The 27,239-nt window shown below is 35.5% G+C and overlaps 1 protein-coding gene and 1 pseudogene across 4 annotated transcripts in view; one reads left to right on the top strand and one right to left on the bottom strand.

Annotated features, from left to right (window-relative positions):
* Positions 1–27,239, top strand: part of Adam22 (ADAM metallopeptidase domain 22) — a 186,389-nt gene that overhangs the window by 2,274 nt on the left and 156,876 nt on the right. The window lies entirely within an intron of this gene.
* Positions 789–25,322, bottom strand: LOC125611206 (annotated as a pseudogene).

Genomic DNA, 27,239 nt, shown 5'->3' with positions numbered 1-27,239 from the left:
CTAGTCCTGAGGCTACACTGGACCTTTCCAGAAGTCTGAGAGGGGTGTTGTGTTTTATTGTGAAACATTCCTCAGGGGGAACAAAGAAGAACTCCATAAAGACATTTAACTATAGACCCTGAGAAATTCAGGCCAAGTCTTTTCCTATAGATCTCTCTCCTGTTTTTCCAAAGTTGAATAATTAAACTGCCCCAAACAATGAAAGAATATTGAAAAAAAATTTCCATCAATCCTTTTATAAAAGTGACCTGACAAAAAACACAGGGAGACACACCCCACAAAGATGCACACCCTCCTGTTGACTTTGGCTGGTTGTTTTATGATGTAAAATATACAAGAAAATTATGAAGAAGGAGGTCATCATTTACAGCCTGTTTTTTTTTTTGAAAGACAAGATTGTGTTGTGCAGCTCTCAGATCTTGAATGATCCAACTCCAAAATTTTAACTGTATTTTACAGATTCTCACCCAATCATTTTCTTATTTCAGTCACAACGATACAGTTTTTCTCTCCCTCTATAATCCTTATAGCAGGCTCCCCACAAAACACCCCTCATTTCACAGTGGGGATGGGAAAACAACTAGGGTAAGACATGATAGCAGACAGGGTGACCAGGCAGAATGGAAGGCATTATGGAAACAGTGGGAAGAGGTGGGAGAAAAGCAGGTACAAGGTCAGGCAAAAAGCCCCCAGATTCTGTTAAAATGGGCAAGTTTAGGCTGGTCTTTCAATAAGGAGAATCATTTGCCAATTAGTCACCTCTGCCTGCTTTCCACTGGGGCCTTGAATTTGTAGGGAAAGCAGGAGTCAAAGTGGGTAAAAGGGTATAAATTCAATTGGAATTGAAAGCTAGCTCTGAAAGAGTCTCCTTTCTTTAACCATGCTCTATTTGCAGTGTGGTTGATGAAGATGATAAAAATAAGTGGTGAGGATAAGAGTATAATTAAATGATGATGTTACATGATGATGATGAATAACAATAGATCTCTCACTGTTATTAATAAATCTATAACAGAGTATCTTGCTGTTCCACTACATTCATTATGATGAATATTTATTTATTCAAATGTACATTTAATACAAAATTTAAGACAAATTCATGTTGACTAGTTTGCTATCCTTATTTTCATTTTGAATATACATAAATACATATATATACATATATACACAGTTATCCACATATGTGTATGTACATATATATATACTTATGCATGCATGCAGACATGTGTACACACATATACACGTTTTTTATGTCCCTACCGACTAAGTATCTAGAGCTCTTGTAGACACTAAGCACTCAGAAACAAGGAAATAAGGTCCCCATTCTTAGGGAGCTTGCATTTGGAGTCAGAGTGACGATTAACATGTTAAGTAAGGTAATTTTGAGAGTGACAGTGTTCTTAATAGAGTGCCTGGTGTGGGAGGTGCTATTCCAGCATGATTCTCAGGGATAGGCCATCTCTAAGGAGGTGTCCTTTGAACATAATGGGCCTTCAGACAGAGGAAGTGGTCCTCAAGGCCCCGAGGCAGGAACAAGCTTAGCATGTTTGAGAGACAGAAAGATGGCTTCCCGAAGGTGGGACAGAGTGAGCCAAAAGGATTATTAAATGAGGTGGGAAAAGTAGATAAGCCAAAATAGCTCGGCAACAGAAAGACTTTGGATGATAGTCTAAGCAGGGGCTATTGATTTCTGCACACTCTGTTGCATTATTCACTCCTTCCCTAACTGACTTATGATCATTTATTCATCAGATTCAGTTATTCTATATTTTAATGTTATTTTCAAAGCAATCTCTTCTAAAGATCTATTCATTGATTTGGGAGCCTGGTATTATACTGTTCATTCATTGCTTTGCCATGTGTTTTAATAGCTGGTAGGAAAAAACCTCACTTTCTTTCTTTTTTACACTTTTCAACATGAAAGAATCTAATAATCGCTATAATTCTAAAATGGTATCAATACAACAAATACTGTTCTCATAAGTATTAACTGACTATACTGAAAAAAGATTAAGTATATAAATATAATGTTCTCAATTTGAAATACCACCAAAATAAATAGCAGATGTTTATAGTGAAAGATGCAACTGTGAAGTTTTCAGATTCAAATACTGATTTTTAAAAAATTACATATACGGAATACCTAGAAAATAGGTTTAATTGGAACTTATAGACAATTTTATAATATTCATGAGCAACAATTTTTAAAGACATAGAGGGCTATTTTAATTTGGAGTTTTAACATCACTTCCCTTTAATGCTTTTGATTATAGCATGATCATAAACCAAAGATTCAAATGATTTCAAGGGGTTATTGATACTATTTAGGCAAAATTTTTCATGCACCAGTACTTTTAATGTTGTGTCCATCAAATTATAACAACAACAGCAACAATGGAACCCACAACTATACACAAGATGTAGCCTGTTTTCATGAATAGCACATTGTATAACAGTACACCAAGTTTATATTCCACCATCAAGTGTGGTGCTCTCATTAGTTCACTTTGTGATAGATCATTAAGAGACTCTTCAAATCCAATAGGTTCATCACAACCACTCAAAATATCCAGTGAGAGATTGAACTGGAAAGAAATGGAAGATGCTGAACCTGCTGTACTGTTGAGAATTCCATGTGTCTTTTAGTGGAGAAAATACACACTGTATGTTTCCCAGTATAGAAAAATTCTTGGTTGAGTTGAATTTTTCCTTTTTTTCTGATTACTAATAATTAATTATAAATATTACTAATTTAAGGGGATGATTGAGTGAAAGTTCATTTTTCTTCACACAAGAACAACTTTTTGAAAAAGGTCATGAATTTGAAAAGGCGCGTTTGCTGAGTGCAGCGGAGTACTGTCCTTTAACAGAAAGCCACGTCCTCTGGTATTATCTTTAGTCTGCTCTATTAACAGCCTCTCAGCCCCTCATGATTAGTTGTCTTTTACAAAATTATCATAGGTATTTTCTCCTTTTCTAAAATGGAAATTCAAAATAATTTTCATCACTTCACCTTTGGAATTTTTGGACTGTTGTAAATCTATTTTTAATTTGGAAAAAAGAGGGCATTTGTTTACACTATTGACTCTTTCTATCTAAGATTGTAGTGTATTTTTAAAAATATAAGTATTTTATATCTTTCAGTAAAAATTAATATTTTTGTTTTTATAGGCTTACACATTTTATGAAGAAAATTTTCCTGGAAGTTGTTATTTGTTTTTGTTTCTATATGGATCTGACATTTTCCCATCATATTTGTGATTAGTTGTTGATGTTATAGAGAAAGCCATTGACTTATTGAATATTCTAAATATTACTAATGGTTTTTTTTTCTCTTGGATTTGACAATGACATTATAGTTTGACAATAATGTGAATGGCAAATCATGAGAGGTTTTTAATTTTCAAAATGATACTTTTTATTACTATTTTTACACCTTAGTGTTTATTCTAAAAGTTTTTAAACTGTGTAATTCAATGATAATAGTAATTTTGTCCTGTTTCTTTTGAAGACAGAGATATCTCTAGTATTCATTAGGTAGAATGTAGATTACTGGTTTGCGAGAGCTAGTCTTTATTATGTTAGTGCAGCATCCTGCATCTTGTTTATTAAGTTTTAAAGGAATGACTATTTGATTTTATTAAATGACTTTTCAGTCAATTAAACTGAGCCTATGAATTTTCTTATTTAACTGTTACTGTGATTTATTATATCAGTGTTTCCCAATATTAAAAATTATTCTTAACTGCAGAGAATAAACTCTGCTTTGCCATGTTGGATATCCTATATGTCCCTGGCCTTCTCAGTTGTAACTTTAAAATGGAATCATGCTTACTGTTTTTATCTAAATTATTATGGCACAAGACCCTTCTGGTCCTTCTACAGTAAATTACTTTCATCCCCAAGTGTTTCCCTTAAGTATTTCTGAGATTTGGTTTCTAGCCTTTTATCTTGCCCTTATATTGCTGCCACTGACAGATACCCTGCAGAGACCACATGACAGCTGCTCTTCTGGGTACAGCTGCCCTTCACAGGTGATGGCTACTAACATCTGCTACAGTTGTTACTTCCGGAACCTACACACTCACACACATCTATGGGCCTTCTTGTGGAGGGTCAGTGTCATTACCGGAGAGCAGATCCTCTGCTCAGAGGCAGGCAGAGAAAAGGGCAAGCCCTTTCTTTCCTTCCCATTCAAGGCACTTTGCATACTGTCTCAGGGTGAAAGCAATGGGGACATCTATTTTCAGAAAGCAAAGATGGACTGCTACTCTCAGAGTTATGATCTGACTCCTGTAGCTTGACAGTACCTTTTCCAAAGCATGGCTTATTCAAGTTTAAACCATCACATGTGCGGCATGTCTGAAGTCCTGATCACCAAATATATTTCCTTGTCACAGTCTTTCTTCTATTATGAGAAGAAGAATAGATCTGGTCACATAGCTCTCATGGTCAGGCTCTGACTCCTAGTTTTCTTATCTAATGCTTAGAAAAGGAAAGAGAGTAGTTTACAAACAAGCATGAGTGACACAACTCTGCAATTAACACCTTGAGGCAAGTGTAATTGATTTTCTGTACTGGTTCAAGCTTTCCCAAGGGTTCAGAGAACTCCCCAAGGTGTACTATTGAGACCTGTCATGAAAAAATCAAGGGATACTCAGTTGCAAATTTTAGTTTCCATTGTAGAGTGCTGCAGAGGATTGCATTTTAAGGCAGTTTCTTGCTTAAAATTTTAAGATTCATCTCTCCAGGTACTCTATTTCTAACTGTTAAAATAAATTTGCTGTTATTTAGAATTTTTGTATGTATAATAATAAGTAAGGTTAGTACTATTCTTTGTTTTGCATCAAATGTTAAAAAGATGTTTAAAATGAAATTATTTTATGTCTTTATAGAAGGTTTCCTGAAAATTTTTCTTGTGTAGAATGGAAATTTATATATCTAAGTGCACATTTGTATATCACACACACACACACACACACACACACACACAAAGTACATGTACTGTTTCAAATGGTAACATGAAAAAAACTAGCTCTCATAAATAAATAGTCAACATTTCTACTTATTCTAGAGACATTCATACTATCAGAATAACCAAGACAAAAATGCTGTTATTACCAAGTAATACTGTCAGAACTAAATATATTTATGCATGTTTATATGTTTTAAATGTAAATATTTTACATATACATGTATATTTGTAAAGATTTAAACATCCTTATTTTTATCTTGATTAGTCTAGGAACCTTTTTTTTGGGGGGGCACCAGGGATTGAACTCGGGGGCACTCAACCACTGAGCCATATCTCCAGCCCTATTTTGTATTTCATTTAGAGACAGGGTCTCACTGAGTTGCTTAGCGCCTTGTGGTTGCTGAGGCTGGCTTTGAACTCATGATCCTCCTGTCTAATATTTGATAAATAGTTTTTGTTATGGTTATTGATGCATTCAGATTTTCTATTTATTCTTAAGCCAGCTTGGGAAATTGTATTTTTTCAAGCAATTGTCCATGCCATGGAGAGTTTCAGCTTTATTATCTGATAGAAAATAATTTCTAAAATTTATTATGATAGTGTTATTATTTTATCATTATCTTATTAAATACAACATCAAATGTAACATACAGACTTTTAGGAACCTATCTATTGCATAAAATCAATAGTTTTGATTTTTAAGAATAATTTTATTGAAGTATATTTCACATTTCATAAAACTCACTCATTTCAAGTATACAATTAAATGGTTTTTAGTGATTTTACTGAGTGGTGCTATAATCACAATAAATCAGTTTTAAAGCACTTTTCTTTCCTCCAATAAGATTTCTTATCCCCCTTTACATGTAATATCTATTTCTATCCCCAGCCCAGGCAATTACTAATTTAGTTTCTAAGTTTGTCTTTTCTGGATATTTCTTTTAAAAGGAATATAATATATAACATCTGTCATATATATATATATAAAACTATATATAACTATATGTATAAAACTATATATATATATATAAAACATCTGTTCCTATGTCTAGCTTCTTTTAGTTGGCACATATTTAAAATTCCTCTATGATGTACTATATGTCACTTGTTCATTACTTTTTATTATTTCATTATATAGAGATATCTCCTTGTAACTATTCATTCATTTGATCATGGCCATTTAGATTTTTTCCCCATTATTTTTGGCTATTCAAATAATGTTACTTTGAACATTTGTATGCGAGTCTTTATGTGGATATGTTTGCATTTCTTTTGGGTAGATTCCTAGAAGTGGAATGGTTAAGTCACATTGTAGTTTTGTGTTTAATTGCTTAAGAAATATGAAACTTTTTCAAAGAAGACTTTTGACTTTTTTTTCAATGGTGCTGATAGCTGTTTTTCTATAAATGCTATGTCAGGTATAAATAGTTATTAAGGCTTTAGGCTTTCAGTTTTATAATCATTGTAAGGATGGAAAGAATTCCATAATTCTCATGGCTATGATCTTATGCTCTGAAATGGATACTGGATTTTTGAAACTTTTTAAGGGTTAAGATTCTACCATTGACTGAATATCCTAAGAGACTTTATGTATACCTCACATTTCTTAGACCTTAGATGAAACATGTTTCATTTAGCTCAGTTGGTAGAGTGCTTGTTCTAGGTTGAACAGTGATAGTTATAAATTGTGAATCCCAAAACTGGGCTTCTGCAAGTCTAATAACTCCCTCTCATAGGCAGGAAATCTTTTTTTTTTTGCCATATGATTTATTTTTATTTTTTTTAGTCATACATGACAGCAGAATGTATTTTGGCATATAATACATACATGAAATGTACATACATCAATCATATTGTCTATTCTATTCTGCTGCCCTTCCTATCCCCCCTATTCCTCCTCTCCTCTCCCATCCTTTCTCTCTATCCAATCTAATGTGACACACTTTTTTTTCTTTTTCTCATCACAACATCATATATGTATTCTGTATAACAATGAGGTTCTCCTTCCATCTTCTGTGCAACTCCTCTTCTCCCTCTTTTTCCCTCCCACCTCTCTTCCCTACTTAGTAGAAGTCTTCTCATGCTCTTCCTCCCTATCCCATTTTGAGACAGGAAAAAAAATTTTTTGATCTCAGCTCAGGGTTGCCTTGGTTATTATTGGGATGCCTTTGGCTGCAGAGCCCAGAGCAAAGGGGAACTGGATTGGAAGATACTAGAAAGTCCACTAGAAATGCCTGGCAAACAGCTCAAGAGTCTTCTAAGGCAAAGACCACTACTAAAGCTAAGACCTGGAAAATTGTTTCTGAAGAAGTGTCTAGAAGGAATCTCAGAGGTTTTCAGACCCCATGGGCTGAAATCTTCTATAGGGTTCAGAAGGCTGGACTCCTGGGTAGGGAGGATATTGTGCAAGGCTGGAGTCAGTCCTTTCATAAGGATAGACAAGAGCTGAGCAGGGTGGAGTCAGACCCCTGTACATGCATGCTTATGTTATTGGTTAGCTAAATGTTCTGCTTTAGGTTTTGAAAGTATAGCTTTAATACAGACATGCTGTCTTTTTTTAAAAAATATTTTTATTAGTTGTTGATGAATTTTTTAAATTTATTTTTTAGTTGTAGTTGGACACAATACCTTTATTTTATTTATTTTTATGTGGTGCTGAGGATTGAACCCAGGGCCTCGCATGTGCTAGGCGAGTGTTCTGCTGCTGAGCCACAACTCCAGCCCTGATGAATTTTTTTTTACTTATTTGTATGTGGTGCTGAGAATCGAACCTAGAGCGTCACACATGCTAGGCAAGCGCTCTACCGCTGAGCCACAACCCCAGCCCCCAGACATGTTATCTTTAATTTGATTATTTAGTATGACCTGTTAATGTCTTTTAGCACTACCTGCTCTTTTTTTTTAAAGGGAAATCTGGAGATTATAGCACACTTATAAGCACATTATTTAAATTGTAAATAAAAAATAATTATAGTATTATTTAATATAATCAAGACTATTTATAGTTCTTAGTTTTCCAAGGAAAATACCAAATAAAGCCATTTTTATGCTTGAAAAGATTGATGTATATTTTTGTTACAAATTTACCAAATGAGTCAAAAATATAATTTTCTAGATACAGTCAGTATTTTTAGGTGCATCAATGAAACTTGTAATGAAATTAGCTGTTTTTACATACTTATCGTAGAAATTGTTTTCAGTTTTTATAACAATTGGGAGACATATTAAAGATCATATCATCAGTTAATTGCTATTTTTCTTTCAGGTGTCAAATGATTGAATCTTGCTCAATTGTCTACTGGTGGTAGCAACATAGATCAACAACAGGGAACTTAACCGGCTACAGTGAATTGAATTCCCTAAACATTAATGTAATTTAAGTTTATGACAATGGCTATTAAGATATTGGGTATCTGGGGGCTGGGGAAATAGCTCAGTTGGTAGAGTGCTTGCCTACCATGCACAAAACCCTGAGTTTAATCCCTGGCACCATTAAAAAAAAAAGATATTGAGTATCTTATAAAAATAAAATATTGGGTATCTTTTAAAATCTCTACAAGGTAAACTATCTAATTTGGGCAATTGAAAATGTGTTCTGTAATAGCTGTATTTGTTTTTTAGTAAAATCTTTGTATTAAAGTGAGGTATAAGGTACATGCTTACCCCAGGTGATACCATCTGCACAGAGCTGACTTGTTGCTCTTTGTCTCTGAAATATTTTCCTTATTATGGGTATATCAATCTGTTACCACACACTGTGTATATATAAGTATATTCTCTTATACTTCACTTGTTGGCACATCTTCTCAGCCAGTGAGAACAGGTATGGCAGATTGTACTGTACACCCTTGTCCCATGAGCATTGACTGTCATCATTCTCAAGCATGGAGTGTGACCATATTATTCTCAGTTGACTCTTATTTTGTCTAAAATTGAACAGTTTTGGCCTAAAAATGATGTAGAAGTACTAATGTTAGATATACTGCAAAGAAGCAAAGGTTAATATCCTAGTTATTTTTTTTAATATTAATTTTTTAGTTGTAGTTGGACACAATATTTTATTTATTTATTTTTATGTGGTGCTGAGGATCGAACCCAGGGCCTCGCACGTGCTAGGCGAGCTCTCTACCGCTGAGCCACACAACCCCGGCCCAATATCCTACTTATTAAAATGAAAGTTTTTCAAAGGCTCAAGATTCCTTCTGGAAACTGGTAGAGAATAAAAGTCAGTTTGAATTTCCTCTTAGGAAATGGCCATGGAATACACAGGATAAGAATCCACAGGGAGCAAGAGACGGTGCCATGTTTTGAGGTTAGGAAGGGGGGGTCATACACACCATTGCAACTTGGTGGCTTGGCCACAGTTGTGTGAATGGTAGCTATGAGGAACTTTAGCTAAGTTACTGTTATAAAGCTATGGGATTTTGCAGAGAAAGGCACTGTGATGTCGCTCTGTGAGGACCACTGTATAGCAACCCCATGTAGGGCCTATTCAGTTAGTGTGCTCCTATTTGCCTGGCCACATCCCTGGCACTCAAGGATAAAAAACTGGAAAACTGATATGGAGGTGTGGTTCAGTAGTAGAGCTCTTGCTGAACATGCACTATGTTTACTGGGTTTGATCCCTGGCACTGGAAAAAAAAAAAAAGAAGAAAAAGAGAAAGAAATTTGTTTTAAGATAGGTTACATATTAAGTTAACATTTTATGAAAAGGTATTTGCATTTTGATACAAGTCATATTTTCATATTTTGTTTTAAGAAAATCTTATGATAATTTGCTGCAATAATTATTTCACCTTAACTTAGGTTTATCCAACTCAGAGAAGTTGGAGAAGTGGGGCCTGTGGAAGCCTTGAGTTTATCCTTTGTCTTGCTCTTGTGTTTTTCTCTGCCTTAGATTCTTAGGGGGTCAGAAATGGTAGAAGCACCAGGTGACTCTCTTAAATTCAAAAGCACATATGGGTGGGGAGGGTGCATGGGGGCAGGGATGATGGTGGAATGAGATGGACATCATTACCCTAGGTACATGTATGACTGCACATATGGTGTGATGCTACATCGTGTACAACCAGAGAAATGAAAAGTTGTGCTGCAGTTGTGTACAATGAATCAAAATGCATTCTGATGTCATATATACCTAATTAAAATCAATTAATTAACTAATTAGAAAGAAAAAAAAGAAAAAAAAAGCACATACAGCCACTTTTCTTTAGTCCTGGTCTAGAGAGTGTCTCCACTTTGTTCTTCTAAAAGAGAAACTATAGTCACAGAAACAAAAACATGGAATATGTCCCTAAAACAATTGGTTTATTATGTTCTGTCTGCTCAAGGGAAGAAAAATTTGCAAATGAACAATTAATTCTACTGTATGCATATGCTTTATTGCCAGAGTCTAAAGTCAAGATTTATGCCTAATCAGAGATATTTCCACATGAAAGTTTAAATTTGCTTCTATAAGGTGAAATATTAAAACATAGGATAGTTAAAAAACTTATAATATGCTTTCATTTATGATTGTGCTCTTCAATCAAAATATTATTTCTGAGCCAGGTGTGGTACGCACACCTGTAGTCCCAGCTGCTTGGATGGTTGAGGTGATAGGATGCCTGCGTCTAGGAGTTCAAGACCAGTCTAGGCAATGTAGCAAGATCCTGTCTCAAAAATGAAAGAAGCCGAACACAAAACAAAACAAAACAAAACCCCGACATTATTCCTTAGATGAAAACTACAGTTATGACAAATTTCCATATATATAGAATAGAAATAGAAAAAAGAAAGTTTAAATAATTTTTATTCAGACTCATTTTTGTTAAATGATTAATAAAAGAAATAAAAAGAAAGGAAAACTGATATGAAGAATTAAATTTAAAGTAGAATTTATATGTTCAGAGTTCAGTACAAATTGGTTCAATCTTTCGTATATTTTATATTTAGAGCATTCAGCATTTTATAGTCAGAGTTCTTACTGATGACCCTAGTACAGACTAAGATCCTGAAATATCTTCAGAAATAGAAGCAAAAAACTAAACTATTTTGTGTACATGTTTATTATTATTTTATTCACATGTACTATTAATACCCTCCTATCTGCTGGTTGATAGAAAATTCATAACATTTTGTTTTTTTTGATACTGTTTTTAATAGAGATGATAAAAAATTTTAAAAAGTGAATTATTTTCCATTTAAATGCATTTGGGCTGGTTGCTGCTTAATGTGTGTGGCTTGAAACTGGAACATATTGGAAGAGAATTTGTTTTAGGCTTCTTTTAAAAAAAAAAATCTTTATTTATTTATTTTATGTGGTGCTGAGGATTGAACCCAGGGCCTCACACATGCGAGGCAAGTGTTCAACCACTCACCAATTCATCCACTGAGTTTCTGTAGAGCACCCACCACATGCTGGACACTCCGTTAGGTTTTGGGGTTTTTTTGTCCTCAGGTTCATGGCAGCCTGGTCTTGGTAGAGATACAAACAGTGATGGATGGGTTGTGACTCAGTGGTAGAGTGCTTGCCTAGCATGTGTGAGGCACTGGGTTCAATTCTCAGCACTGCATATAAATAAATGAATAAAAAAAAGGTCCATCAACATCTAAAAAATATTTTAAAAAAAGAAATAACCACCCTGACTTCAGTGATAATCATTTCAATGATTTTTCTTTACAGTTTTGTCATCCGTATTTTCATCACTAAACAGAAAGGTACCTTTCTCTCTCCTAAAAATTTAAAGGTAGAATGGAGTTGCAGATTTTTATGCAATATTTACATTCAAATGAAGTTATTGATTGTTCTTTGTGATGCTCAGTTGTCCCCAAGTTGACTAGTGGGAGCCTTTGGTTTCACTGCCATTTTGATTTGACCCATTAATCCTTAAATGCTTCTTTGCTTTCTGAGACAGCAAGAGAGACTTCTTGGTTTTGGCTTTTTATTTTATAATTGACTTCTAGCTTCTTACTGTGACTGATTTATAAGCTGATTGTGGTCTTCATTTTGCTGTTTCAATTGTATATCATTATCTTCTCTACTTATTTCATAAGAAAGGCCAGATGACAGCCTTTACTATTTCTTATTGTTAATCAAATATTGAACCAACAGGAAACATTAAAAAAAGCATTTCAGTTCTTTGACTTTTGGGAAGATTGCCTTACACTTATTAATTCAGTTGATCTCAGATATAATTCCTTTTAGAATGCCATGGTGGTTAGCATAGGTGGGGATCAAGGTACTGATCAACATTTTAAAGAAACATTAGAATTCTAAGGAACAAGTTCTTACTATCCCTAAGATTGAAACACTCTTGAAACCCACTAGTGAAATACTGAATGTCCTTTTCGCTCACAACCATATGACATATGATCAGAGATCTGTAAGCCCTAAAGTTACTCTTGATCATGTGAAGAAACATGTTGTTTGGTGACCTAGGTACAAAATTATAAAAAGCTGTAATTCTAATGATATGACCTAGGGAAGGAATGAACAATTTTGCCCAATAAAGGACTTCAGATAAAACTTCACAAAAATGGAGTTGTTTTTTCCTAGGTCTTAAGCTGTGTGAAATTTTGCTAGGGCAGTGGTTTTCTAAACAGAGAAAAGAGAACAATGATATGGTGATACTGCCCTGGGGCAGAGTTGCATGAAGCTTAGGGAGCTGGAGAGGGCTGGGAGATAAAGCTTTCTTGTTATAGAAGTGAGACTGAGGTCTTGATTGCCCTATTAAGGACTTTACTTCATTGGTAATGGCAGACTGTCAGTGTTTTTAAGTGAGTTTTAGAATCAGTAGTATTTCCAGAAGGATAACTTTGATAGCAGTATAGAAGTTTGATTAATCATTAAAAAAAATGCCTGGTATGGTCTGAACTATTTAATAAGCCTACTTTGATAAGTGTTTTTTGAGTCACAATTTAATTCCAGATTTCCATAGGTAGTATTGCTTTTTAGATCTACCATAAATAGTGATTTTACTTATTTGTGTTATGAACTTGTTTTCCTATAGCACATTTGACAATGTTTGGTCTGAAAGGAATAGAAAAGTCTGACTCAAAGAATCCTGAACAAAATGAGATTCCTGTCTCACATAACTGCGAATCTAGACCCCAAGAGTAATTCCAGATATGTACCTTTGCCAGTCTTCTGTCCAGAAAAGATGAAAAGACCCCCCCCCCCTTTCTCTGTCTCACTGTAGGAACCAGATACCTTTTTATTAAAACTTTTGAAACCTTATTGGCCATAATTGAGTCAATCATCCTCCTCCTGAAGGAGGAGGAGGAAATTCAGCCCTCTGTTGACTTAACTCTGGACACCCGAAACCAATAGCTCAACCTTTGGCAAAGGGAAAGATGCCTTTGGATTAGTTGCTGCTAACTGGGATCACCCTGGAGCTGGGGTGAGTTCACCCAGCTCCACCAGAAGAGAGCATCTTGGTCCAATCAGTTTCTGCTAGCTGACCGGTCAGAGTTCTATAGCTCTAGAATATGGAGGTGATGTTGGAGAGATAACCAACAAAGTCTGACAAAGAGAATTTTGGATAAAGGTGACCTTGAAAAAATTAATGGACTTGAGCACTACTGTAATATTGCTGCCAAGTTCATTCCACAGACTGGCTGAAATGAGAACCCTCTATGGATTAAATATGCATCCTTTACACTTGATCTAAGAGGAGCTCCTGTTATTAAGAACAGTGAGTCATGTGACAGTAAAACTGGGTTTTTTAATTGAATTCTCTAATCGTTGATCATCCATGTATATCTTATTGTTCACATCCACTGAGATCCTTAAGTAACATGCTTTAACATTTTTTCATTTTAGTAACTTTTGCTATAAATAATCAGATTAGAAATATTGAATTTCAGGGTGCCAAGAATAGTTCTGGGCACACTGAAATTCGGCTTTCTACTGACCTAACTCTGGACACCCCGAGCCAATAGCTTCCCTCTGTTGTAAGTCAGTATGCCTCAAGCCATTCTTGTCTGCATTTAGCCCTTCCATCACTATACTGGCTATGTGCATTTTTTCTGCCCCTGAAGTGCAGTGTGGTCCCTAGATACCTTGGGTTTGTCACAATTTTAATATGAAGCCATGGTTGAGATCACTGGGTTAGCAACACTTAATCTCTGATAATAATCCATTGTGATGTGCTGGCTAGTTCTAGCCCCCTTCTTTGCACATGTATGTGACTTTTTAGAGATATTCTTGTCTCTTTTGGAAAATTCAAAGGATTGACTATAAAACAGGGTATTTTTAGGACAGGTAGGAGGATAGGGTAGGATTTTGAGCACTGTGATAGCTCTTCAACTTCATTGTCAAACATACACATACACACCCATGTTTGTGTCTTCCTCAAAGGATGATTTGAGCTCATGAACTCATATTGACACCAGACTTCTCCAAGAGATCCTGGACACTCAAGCAATAATATTTAGGGAAAGAACGTAAACTATAAATTAGCACCTAATGAAATTATTAATAATGCTAGCCATGAAATCTTCTATATTTTGATATAAATATCATACTAAAAATAACCCTTATTTTTTTTTTACAGAAATTATTTTGTAGTTTGTATTAATTGAAGTATTTTCCACAATTGTAAAAGTGGTTAGTTGATTTTCATTCTTAAGCCAGGTTGTCTGTGAGATCTGGTATCATTGTTGTCACTTAAGATACCTTCCCTCATTGCTTTCTGCCTCTCTGGGTCTAATTTTATGTGAATCTAATTCATTAGCTCTTTTTTTTTTTTTCAAATGTGCTTTTTCTGTCTCTGTTCATACCCTGATTCCACTACTAAAACTTGTAGTTCAGAGTCTAATAGACAACAAAAGCTCAACATAGGTGACAGAAAGTGCCAGTTTTCACTTTGCCATTTTCATATATGTATGTATGTATGTATGTATGTATGTATGTAGAGTAGGGGTGATTGAACCCAAGGATGCTTTACTGCTGAGCTACATCTGCAGTCCTGCTTTTTTTTTTCAATTATTTTTTTATTTTGATACAAGGTCTTACTACCTTGCCTAGGTTGGCCTCAAACTTGTGATGCTCCTCCCTCAGCCTCCAAGACATGTTCCACCATGCCCGTCTAGTACTTTGTATTGAAATGTGCAAACACAGAAACTTCCTGAAGTTCATTATGAGTAGATATTCTTCAAAGCCATAGTAGTGAAATGGCTTTGAAATAGCCCTTCCAGCAATATTTTTTTAAAGGCCTTTTATAACTAGCAACACATGGCTATGGATATGAATACAAGAGGATTTGAGATAAATAACAGATGTTGATATATCCCTCCTTCTGTAAAAATTATCTTGGGGATCACAGTGCTAAAATGGAATGGCTGCAGTTCTCCCCCGTGTACACTGTTGGTTGCTACTGGGCAATGTTCAGAGGTCTCTTTTTTTTTGAAATTCAGAAGGGCACTTCTCACTGGCCATACACTTGCTGCAAACCTTCCCCTCCAAGGGCATTTACTCTTCTGGATGAGTCATCCTGTCCAAACAAAGTTTTCATTGTATCTTCTTCATTAGCTGAGTTGCTAACCCAGTGATCTCAACCATAGCTGCATATTAAAATGATCTCAGGAGTTTAAAAAACAACCAATACCTGGGTCCCACCCCAGACCAACTAGTGAAGTGTCTTCCCAGTGTGATCCTTGGACCAGCAGAGTCATTTTAGGAAATTGTTGGAAATGTACATTCAGGGTCCTCTCCTACATGTACTAAATCAAAATCATTGATGGATGGGACCCAGAAAACTATGTTTTAACAAGCCTTTTGGCTGATTCTGATTTATGCTCAAGTTTAAGAACCAATGATCTCATGTTTTTTCCTCCTAACACTCACATGCTACAGTTTCTTCTCACTATCTTAATGTAGTCCATACCTCAACCCCATGCCTATATGCTACTCCTCCCCTTACATCTAGTCCATTAGGATTTTTTTTTTGTTACAGTTCAGTAATTAAAAACTATTTCACTCATTCTAATAAAAATAATATCTTCTAGAAATCTTGTTAAAAAACCAAGACCATTTTTTTTCCCTTTTGAATCTGGCCAATATGAATTAGATTAAAGAAGATTCCTACTGGGCCTTATGTTGCTTCCTTTGAATTGAGGTGTTATATTCTTGAGGTGGAAAATTGTGGATCAGCCATTCAGTTGGTTACCAAGGATTTATTTTGAAATAATAGGGACATGACCATGGTACCAGGTTATCATGGATTTTAGATCCAATAGTAGATACAAATTTCCAGAATCTGTAATATAATAGGGGAGGAAAGGCAACACAACAGGAGACTCCAGGTAGCAGATTTTGCTGGTTGGTTGACTAATGTACTGTTTTCTGCATGTCTTAGTTTTAGCTGCCATAAAAAAATACCGTAGACTAGGTAGCGTGAACAACAGAAATAAATTCCTCACAGTTCCAAAAGCTGGCAAGACCAAGGTCAGTGTTTTTGCTTATTTTGTCCTTGGTGAGGTCCTTCTTCTGATTTGCAAATGACAGCAATCCAGGGGTACTTTACCACTTTACTACATTCCCAGCCCTTTTTTATTTTTTATTTTGAGACAGTGCCTCACTAAATTGCTGCGGCTGGCCTTGAACTCATAATCCTTTTGCTGCAGCTTCTCAAGTCACTGGGATTACAGGTGTGTGCCACTGCATCCACTTGTATGTGTTTTTATATGGCCACTGGTTCCAACTCACTCTCATGACCTAAGCACAACCCAAAGGCCCCCCTCCTCACACCTCTGCATTGGAAACTGGGATTTCAGTATGCGAATTATGCAAGACACCAACATTCATTCTGCAACACTGAAGGAAATATTATTAGTACATGCAGCCTCATAAGATCAGTGCAAGGGTTTGTATGAAAAAAAAAAGTGTATAAATTCTGGGGTCACCTAGGCATCCTGTTGTAGATATTTTGTTGTGCCAATTGCAGATGTTTGATTAAATGGTCCATACAACCAACAGAGAGGGAAGGTAGTCAAGTGGCTACTTATGGACTCCATAGTCAATCAGCCTGTATTCAAAATCTATTCCAATTACTAGTTGTGAGGCTGTGGGCAAATTAGTTAATTGGTCAGTGGCTGGATTTCTCTACTTGTAAAATAGGGATGGTAACAGTGCCTGTTTTATAGGGTACTTGTCAGATATAGTGGTTAATATATATGAAACATAAAATAAATAAATTGTTCTGAATCCTTTCTGTGTATTTCTGAAATCTCCAAAGCTCTGAAAATAAAAATTTTATAAATTTGAAGCAACATATTTGGCATTGAACATGGCATTCAACTATACATGTATTGGTTTTGTATTACTGCTGTATTGTTAGCCACTTAAACCAACAAATTTACCATCTCACTGATTCCATGGGTCAGAATTTTGGGTACAAGCTGGCTTGGCCGCATTCTCTGCTTAGAGTCTCATGGGCCTAAATCAAGGTGTTGTGCAGGATGTGCTTCTTTCTAGAGGTTCTGAAAAATAATCTGCTTCTACATGTTTTTAGATTGTTGACACAATTCTGTTCCTTGAAATTATAGGACTGCAGTTCCCACTGCTTTGCTGATTGTTGGCCATGGATTGTCCTTTAAAGGTTGCTTGAATTTCCTGGCTAGTGGTGCCCTTACTCTACCTTCAAAGGCAGCAGTGGCTGGTTAAGTCCTTCTCAGACTTTGAATCTCAGCCCTCCCCTTCTGGCTCATTTCTCCTCTGCCATCTTCTCCCACCAACTCTTATGCCTTCCTCTTCTGTTTTTAAGGACTCATGAGATTATATTTGGCCCACCCAGGATAATCCAGGATAATCTCCCATTTAAAAAAGATTTTAAAGTTGTCAGTGAACCTTCATTTTAAAAAATTTATTTATATGCAGTGCTGAGAATCAAACCCAGTGTCTCAAATATTCTAGGCAAGCTCTCTACCCTTGAGCCACAAACAACCCTAGCCCTGATCTTCCTATTTTAAAGTCAGCTGTTTAGTAACCTTAATTCTGTGTGTGAAATTTCTTCATGCAGTATTAGATCAGTATTAATAACCCAAGAATGGGAATCTTGGGGGACATCTTCAGACTTCTGTCTAGTATGATACATTAGACTATTTGTATTCTTTATACCAATTAGCATGATTGTCATTTGGCACAGAAATATTAATATATTTGATTGTAGTTGTTATCCTTCACTGTGCTTGGGGCATTAAGTGACACGTGATATATGCACATGCTACCTTTCTAAAATTAAATAATTTCTAACTCCAAAATACATCTGGCCCCAAGGATTGGTGAAGGGATTGTGGGCGTGTTATAAAAACTTGCTGGTAAAAGATATTTTTGAAAGCATTTATATTTATATTTTAAAATACTGTGAAGTGGTACATGTGTAGCACTTACTACTTGAAAGAAAGGATGTTAATTTGTTCTCCAGATTCAAATTTAGAAAACTAAAATGGACTTTGGAAGAAAGGTTCATTATTTTAAAGACAAAAAAGGCAAAGGATGAAAGTAACGTTTATGAAACATTGTACAATTCACATTACACACAGTCAAAATGGTGGGGTAGTCCTTAATTTAATCCTCATAACCAAAGAAGTCGTTATTTTCTCCATTGTGCTGGGGTCGAGAATCAGGGAGACTAGTTTGTTCAGGGTCAATATGTAGAAATGAAATTTGAACTTTGTGCTGACTTCAGAATCTACTTAATTCATCAAAGAATGATGGCAGATCTGTGATTCAAACTCTGGTCTTCTGTCTCACCCTGAAAGCACCCAATGGCCATTTTAAATACATAATTCTGTGTTTACAAGTGTCTTTTGAAATGTTTAAAGCATTTAAAAACTTCTGGCAAGGGAAACTCATGATGCTTGGTCTGCTACCAAAATTAATTTTCAATTGAATACTTTCTATTGGATAAATCTTTATTAAAATTATTTGCCATAAAATGTCATGTCTCAAAATGACAGTTTACCAATTTAATAGCCACTAATGAATCCTGGAAATAGTGGTGCATCAAAATTTTTTTGGGGGGGAGTACAGGGATTGAACCCAGGGTCACTTAACCACTGAGTTATATCCCCAGCTCTTTTTATTTTTTATTTTGAGACTGGGCTAAGTTGCTTAGGGCCTTGCTAAATTGCTGAGGCTGACTTTGAATTTACGATGCTCCTGCCTCAGCCTCCCAAGCTTTTGGGATTACAGTTAGGTGTGTGCCACCACGCCCAGCAATAATGCATTTTTGATACTGGAACATTTCTTTAGATTCAGTCTTGTTAAGTAATGCCTTATTTTATTTTTTTAAAGGTATCTGGTTGGCTATTCCTGCTATACAAAATATTCTCTTTTGAAAAATAAACAGCTCTCCTGCTGCTTTATGTTTAAACTCCTCCTCGCTGTTTGGGTCTCTGTTTTCTCTATGTAGTAAAGTGTTGACAGAAAGCAAGAGTACAGAGAGATAAAAATATGCATCAATTAGAACAGCAAATCACAGTGTGGTTTTCAAGCTAAGTATTTTAGTAAGGGCATGAGAAACACAGCTGTAATAAGTGTCTGAATAGGAATTTCTTTTGAATTGTTGCTAAAATTGAACCTTATTTTCATTTTATAGTTGTCAAAGGGGATCAAAAACTGGAAGAGGCATACATATTCAGGATCATGCATCATTTTGAAAAATAAATGTGAAATGAAGATCCATGATGTTACTAATGTCTTCATTCTGTTCTTTTTATTTTGTTTTTATATCCACAAAGAAAATAGTCTAGTTTTGCATTATTCATTATGATAAATTATAAAAAGTCTTGGTTTTGAAAGACCAACTTTATGATCCCCCAAAATATATTTCAGCTTACATGACTTTTTTTTAAACAAAAATTACAAATGAAGCATTGAGATAGATGACTATATTGAAGATGACTTGAATATTTGTCCATTTAGACTAAAGCTTAGGGAAATTCTTTACTTTTAGCAGTAATAAACACAATTTTAATGGACTGTAATATGTCTGAACTAAAGGAGTGGAAAGGCAGAAAAGAAGACCATGCCTTTGTTTTTACCCTGACCTTAAGGAAGGTGATTATCCATCTCTTTCATTTGCTGTTTATTATTTGTTTTTGTTTTACAGACAGCATTCCAGGTGGGGCACTGATGGTATTATCTTGCAATTTCTTCTATTTTTGGGAATCAGGATTGGGATTGGTTAGATTTTATGTGATAACCTCCAAAAAGGTCACTTAGTACTCTGATGCCTGCCTGTCTTTTCAAAAGGAATAAAAATATATGAAGAAAAATAATGTAGAAATTTTGGGACAAGACAGCATGAAAGGCAGTGGAAAACCAAAAAAAGTTAATATTTAGGAATAAATAATTCCCTCTTGTGTATATATCTAAGGTACCATTGTCTCTTCACAAAGGTGACTAAAACTCCATTTTTATGTCTGTGTGGTATACTCATTCCAAAATGGAAAGATGAGATTTTGAACTTTAATGCTAAATTGATGTATGCTACACTATATACTGCCACTTTATGTTTTTTGATCAAGCTTACAGTATTGTATATACTGAACATTTTCCCATAAGTGGTGGCCTAATAATGTCTATACTTCAATCAACCAGCCAGTAAGTCCTATAGAGTCTAGCCCTTAGATGAAGAACTAGCAAGGTGCAAGGGGTCACATTGGATAGTTCTATAATATATTTACAGAAAGGAAAAATTATGACAGAGCAGGGACTCAAAAGATGCAGGTTTGGGCTGTTGCTCTGTAACTTACTGGTTATATAACCTCAGCCATTGCCGTTATAATCTCTCTGGGGAGGAAGGGGGTCAGTTTTCATGACTTTCAAATGACAAATGTTCTTGTTCTATTTGACCTAGAAAAGTTTTTGTGAAAATGTAATGTTACCAACTGTGCCACATGTGAAGTATGATGTGTATGCAGATGACATGCAGATGACAACATTTTAACTCAGATTAGCAAAGGAAAGGATTTATTGACTCATGAGTGAGATCCAAAGTAGTACTGCTTTTTAGTCTACAGTTCTCTGTTGCTTGACAGCTCTTAGTTCTGCTGTGTTCCATCTTTAGTTTCTAACTCAGTGTACACTTCATGTGCCCTCATGTTCAGCCCAGTAGGGAGGACTGCCCTCCTCTGTCCTATTATCTCAATCTCCTCTTGAACCAGCTCTGATGGAGTCACAGGCTCATTGCTGGTTCAGGCACTGTAGCCAGAAAATATGATGTGGCCATTGGCTGAGGCCAGTGTGGATCTAGGTCTGAACCCATCCTTCCCAGACCAGGGAGCTCAGTGGGGATGAGGGGTACATTCCCAAAGGACCTCAGGACATACTTTACCAACATGAAAGAATATTGTGCCAGGGGTTGGGAATTGAGTTCTGAAGTAGAGACCTTGCTTAGCAAAACCCTGGGTTTGAGCCTCAGCACTGAATAAAAAAAGAAAAAAAAATAAAAACTAAAAAACAAGACAACCAGAGAATATTATGCCAGAACAACTTGCCACTGAACAAGATGTTTTTTATTCTTTTTCTCTATGAAGAAAACATTTAATGGCTTAAAAAGTTAGTAAAGAAATAGTTGGTGTCAAAAAAGGACCAAATTTCAAAGATATTTTATTTAATAAGAAAGAATAGGGGGAAACCTCCAGAAATTTATCAAGGACAGATAAGAACAATGATCTGTGCGAGGAAGAACCTTCTTCTTGACTATTTGACAAGATTGTTTTCACTTCCTTTTTGATCCTGACCCAAGATGTAATTCATTTACAAGGAGGTTATTCCCAGGCCAAGGAACAGGATTAGTAAAACTTCATCCTAGATAAAATAAGCAAAGGTAAGTGTTAAGTGTGGGAACTTTTAGTTAGATTGTAATTTTCGGTGACTAAGTGGGGTCAGAATGAAGAGTCGAGGAGAGAAAATTATAAAACTCTAATAAAATTTTACTCAGTAAAGGCGGACAGCTGCAGAAGGCATGTCGTTGCTGCCCCTCAGGAAAACGGGGAGTCTTGGGAGATTTGGAACAAACATACTTAGAAGAGATTAGAAAGGCCGAAAGTTAAAACAGCTCTAACCCAGGAAAGAAATTGTCAATTTAAAATTGCCTTCTCAGTTCCAGTAACTTTATATTCATATCTATCTCTTTTTAAGCCTCAGGATAATTCTGTTTTACAAGTGGGGAAACTCAGAGGAATTAAATAACTGGTTCAGGGTTCTATAACTGGGGCCTCAGTTGGAAATCAAGTGAATTGGCCATGCTGCTGCCATAACTCAGGTACTCTGTGGAATTTCTTGGGAATTTCAGTGAACTTTATTCTTTGATTTTTCCCCCTCAAATTTGATATATCCTGAGAATCACTTTTCAAATTATTCCAAAAGATGGAGTTACACACTAGAGTTAAATAAGGTATTGTGAAATATTTAGCTATTTCAAATTTGGGAAACAAAGACAAATTATAGTCTCCCAATGGAGGATAATTTTGTTCCTTAAGAAAAGAATATTTTGAGTGAAAAGGCAACTATTTTCAGAAAGCTTAAAAAAACTTGTCACTGTTTAAGGGCAACTGTTATTCCTTGAGATGTTTTGAAATGTTCCTAAGAAAATTTCTAAGGTCAGAGAAGTGTGGGGGGAAGTTCTGCATCATGCATGCCTATTGGATCCATATCCAAGTGCATGGAACCTGGGAAATTGCCCTTGCGTTGTGTCTCCTGTGAGCACTCACAAGTGAGCAGGATTATTACTTGTTGCTCACCCCTGGTGGACAGGCAGACACTGGCATGAGACTGCAGAATAGTTAGGAGAGTCCAGAAAGATGTAAGTTAGAAAAGACCTGAAAATCCCAATGAAGGGAAACTTCGACTTTTAGGTCTTTCAGGGGGATTTGAAGTCCTAGGCGGCTGTTCCAGTTTTTTAAATGATGAATACACTTACTAAGTACTTCAGTTGCATTAGTGTATTCAAAATTCGCAACAATAAACTGAGGCACGGAGAGATTCAGTAAATTATGTAAGGCCACTCATGGAATATGTGATGGATCTAATAGTCTGCTTAGGGCCAGAGTTTATACTCTTAAGCAATACATATTCTGCCTCTCAGATTAAGAACTTGGGTGCTCTTGAAAACAAAAATGATCTTTTTGAAAAGCTTTTTTTCTTATTTTTTGGAAAGAGTGGTGAGAGTTCTTACTTTTCTAGAATCTTGCCAGTATCGTTTGACTTTTTATGGTACCCGCTGTTCACCCATTCCCTCATCATTACATTTGTATATTATAGAGACAGGAGATCGCCTCAATTGGCTGCCAGATTGGCGTTGCATCTTGTTCTGCATGAAGGGAAAAAAATCAGCATGTTCTGGGCAAATGTCAGAGAAGAGAAAACCAGTCTGGGTGGGAAGGCCAAGTCTGCATTTGGACAGGTCATTTCCCACGTTCGATTAAAAGTATTCAACCAAGAGTTATAGTTCAAGGCTTTGGGGACTGTGGGTGGTGGGCTCAGATCGATTGAGAATTCTGATGTCAGCCCAAAGGTTGTTGGTGACAAGGATGACTAGGAATCAGGGCTCAGAGAAAAGAGATTGAATAAGGGGGCAGATTTTTAATTTACTGCAACACAATTCAGTGTAATACTAGGATCTGGATGCAGGTCCTGGGGAGGAGGGGACATTCTGGGCATTGCAGGGGTGGAGAAAACTGTGCGGATAAGCAGATGGTTCCTGTTGAGTAGGCAAATTCTGGAGAATACTGACCCAATGCTGTAACCATTACTGTGATATCCACCACTTTTAAACTATTTGAGTTTCAAGGCAGCAGAACAGTACACTTTTTTAGACCTAAATTGTTTTTGTGGACGTTCATCTTAATACATTGATAGGCTCAGATCTTGGTTCTGGGGCTAGGTGGATAGTAAGGACATAGATGCTGAGGTGGGTGGGTGATGGGCTCAGGCAGAGAGGGATGCTGAATTTGCCACATGACCTTTATTTGACTAACGTAGGCTTATCTTGGCATTTTACTAATATGATGCAGGGCTAGCTCTACAGTTGGATGCAGGTTTTGTAAGGCCTGAGAGTTACATAATTTTAAGTGCTCTTTTTAAGGAGGAAAAAAAAGTTTAATTATAATTACAATGTTAAGAATAGATGTGAAAATTAGTATTAAATAATAAAAGAAATAATATATTTTTCAAAAACCAAAAAATAAAAAAATTGTATAAAATCCATAAATATGACATTTAAAATTTAGTTTCCTAACATACTAATTCTTCATTTCAATCTACATTTTGTGATTGCTTACTTTCTAATCATCTCTCTTAATGCAGTGATCATTCTGAAATAAATTTTCTATACAGAGAATATGGAGATAATTCAATTTTTTCAGGAGCATACTTGTTGGAAATTTATTTTCACTTATTGATAGTTTAGAAAAAAACATCTTTTGGCTTTTCACCTTTTTATGCCTCATCAATTTTGTTCTAATTTGGTAAAACCTTTATCATAATGACCTCTGAGATTTGATGGCATTTCCAGTTTCAGGGGAAGAGTGACTGATCATCAATACTTTGAATTAATGATCCTCATTAAGTGGTTTGTCCTCAGTGTCCTCATTTGGTAGCATACTGTGATGTTGTCAGTTTTAGGACAAACCAGTACAAAATGTAGATCTTTTTCTAGTATGTTCATATGATTTAAGTTCTTTTCATAATTAGATTGTTAAGTCACAAGACAATTCATTATTTTTATTACTTCTTGATGAATTGCTGCTTTTGGTACAGTGAAAAAAATCATATCACTTGCTTCTCTGTGTCAAAATAATTTCAGTTGGTTTCAGTTCTTTATCAGGTTTGTTTCAGATTTCATTAAGTTTTATCTGAATTTTCTTATTTTTTAAAAATGAATTTAAAAATGAGGAAAGAAAGTTCCTTGATATATATATCAAGGAATATATATATGTGTGTGTGTATCAGATATCATAATTTTTAAGTAGTTTTATTGAAATGTCTTTCTAAATTGTATTGAAAATGGTGTATTTAAATTTTACCAAATATGGAATTTTCATCAAATAAGAAGATTATGGTGCATTTATATGGAGTATATTTCTGATAAGAAAACACTCTGAATTTTGACTAGACATCTATGGTAATGGAATCCTCTGCTTATTATTTTACACTTGAGGTAACTGGAAAAAATTTCCGGACTTGCTTTTATTTTGAACTTTTTATTTCCACTACTTATATCCTTCAGTGTCTGGCATCACCAGGCACATCACTATGGCGATAAGACTTTGGTCCTGTACTTCCTTTTACTTTTGGTCCTGTTGTATTGACAGTTGAGTCTGCATAGTGGGCTGGAGGAGTATACCTGGATACCATTCCTATACCGCTAAGGCTAATAATAACTTAACTGTAAATAAAAAGTGTATAAACCTTGTATTTCCCTAGATCTGATTCTTTGTTTTTATGCCTAAAATGCCTACAGCCAGCTGGGCACAGTGGCACATACCTGTAATCCCCGAAGCTTGGGAGACTGAGGCAGGAGGATTGCAAGTCAAAGCCAGCCTCAGCAACTTAGTGAGAACCTGTTTCAAGATAAAAATAAAATGGACTGAGGATGTGGCTCAGTGGTTAAATGCCCCTGGTGCAAAAACAACAAAACAAAACAACAACAAAAAATTCATCCCCATAGCCACCTCAGTGACTCTAGAGGCTGAGGCAGGAGGATAGTAAGTGGCTGGGGATTTAGCATAGAGGTAGAGAATGTGCCTACCATGTGGAAGGTCCTATGTTCAATCCTCAACACTAGGAAAAAAAAATTCATGGAAAGAAAAAATATTAGCTATATCTGAGTATTACTTATTTTATTATTTACAGACTATAATTCTATATTTACTATATTTAGACTATATTTACAGACTATATTACTTACTATTTACAGACTATATTTCTTGAAATTGAGTCATTTTAAAAATACTAAATAACTACTTTACCCTCCTAAGGAGTATCAACATCTGTGTAATCATAGATTTGATATATTAATCACATTTTTTTCCTGATGTATGTTATCACGGTTCCCTAAACAAAGAGTCTCCAAAATCATCCTGTGTTCAACTAGTGGCATATGTAACCACAATGGAAAGAACTGCTGTAAGCAACTGAGTAATATGTAACTATAATACTGATTTTTGTGAGTTCTTTTAAAAATTGCCTAGTTAAGCATGAAAACATTTCCCGCAGTAGGATAGGAGTAAACTTGGACTTTTTCTGACTCTCCATTGGAGTGAAAATATAATGAACCCGATTGCTACTTATATCTAGAAAAACTCACTTTTCTCTCTACCTCCCATCATATACTCTTTTACAAGAATATATCATTATATCATTCTTTGGTTCTGTAAGTCAGCTGAGAAAGTTTTCCTGGCAGGAGCATTACCAAGAAGTTCTACATTTTCTGGCTATCCTGGGCTCTCTAAGAATTTGCTGCATCAAACCCAAAGGTTGTTTGAGAGCCTCCTGTCAGCAGGAAGTAAATAGGACTTGAAATATTGTTAAGTTCTCATTCTATTGAGGTAAGTGGATTTTCAGTGATCTGCAAATGCTGATCCTCAGACTGGCTGCCGCTGAATCATTTGGGGAACTTTGGCATAAATAATTCACAGTCCAAGCCCCACATGTAGAAATCTCAAGCAGATCTAGTAGGGAAGGAGCTGGGAATTTGCAGGTTTATATATTCCTCCCCTCCCCACAATCATTCTGACATGAATCATGACTGTGACTGTGTCCATGAATCATCTACTGTGTTCTGGTCCATGCAGTGATTATTGATCTAGAGTAGAACCATATTTAAGAATTTAATATATGCTAAATAAAGTAGCAAGGATTTATTTTTTAAAAAGAGACATGTATGTAGATACTGAAAAAAAAATATATATAATTTTTTTCTGAAGAAGTATAAAAGGAACTTTAGACACCATCTTGGAGCCAATGAAGGGTTAAAGTTGGTTGAATTTATTTGAATTGAACTTAACTAAACATTAATTGTGAAGTATATAAATTTTATATTGCTTTTAGAGAGGTGGGAAGAAAGTAGTAAAATGCCTAAATAATTTTCCCGTTTCATGCTATATTTTAGCAAAATAAAACAATTGTGGATTCTGTCTCTGCTCATGTAGCTAGTCTGTCTCCACCATTCCTGATGCCCTTGTTGTACATTTGGAATCAATCATCACTGGCATGCATAACTGTAAGCATTTGGTTTCAGGAAAGAAGTTCAGAGAAACTAAGCGGTAAAAG

The sequence above is a fragment of the Marmota marmota genome, unplaced genomic scaffold (genome assembly GCF_001458135.2).
Source record: "Marmota marmota marmota unplaced genomic scaffold, marMar, whole genome shotgun sequence".
Taxonomy (NCBI): Eukaryota; Metazoa; Chordata; class Mammalia; order Rodentia; family Sciuridae; genus Marmota; species Marmota marmota.
This window is presented reverse-complemented; position numbering and strand designations above follow the sequence as displayed.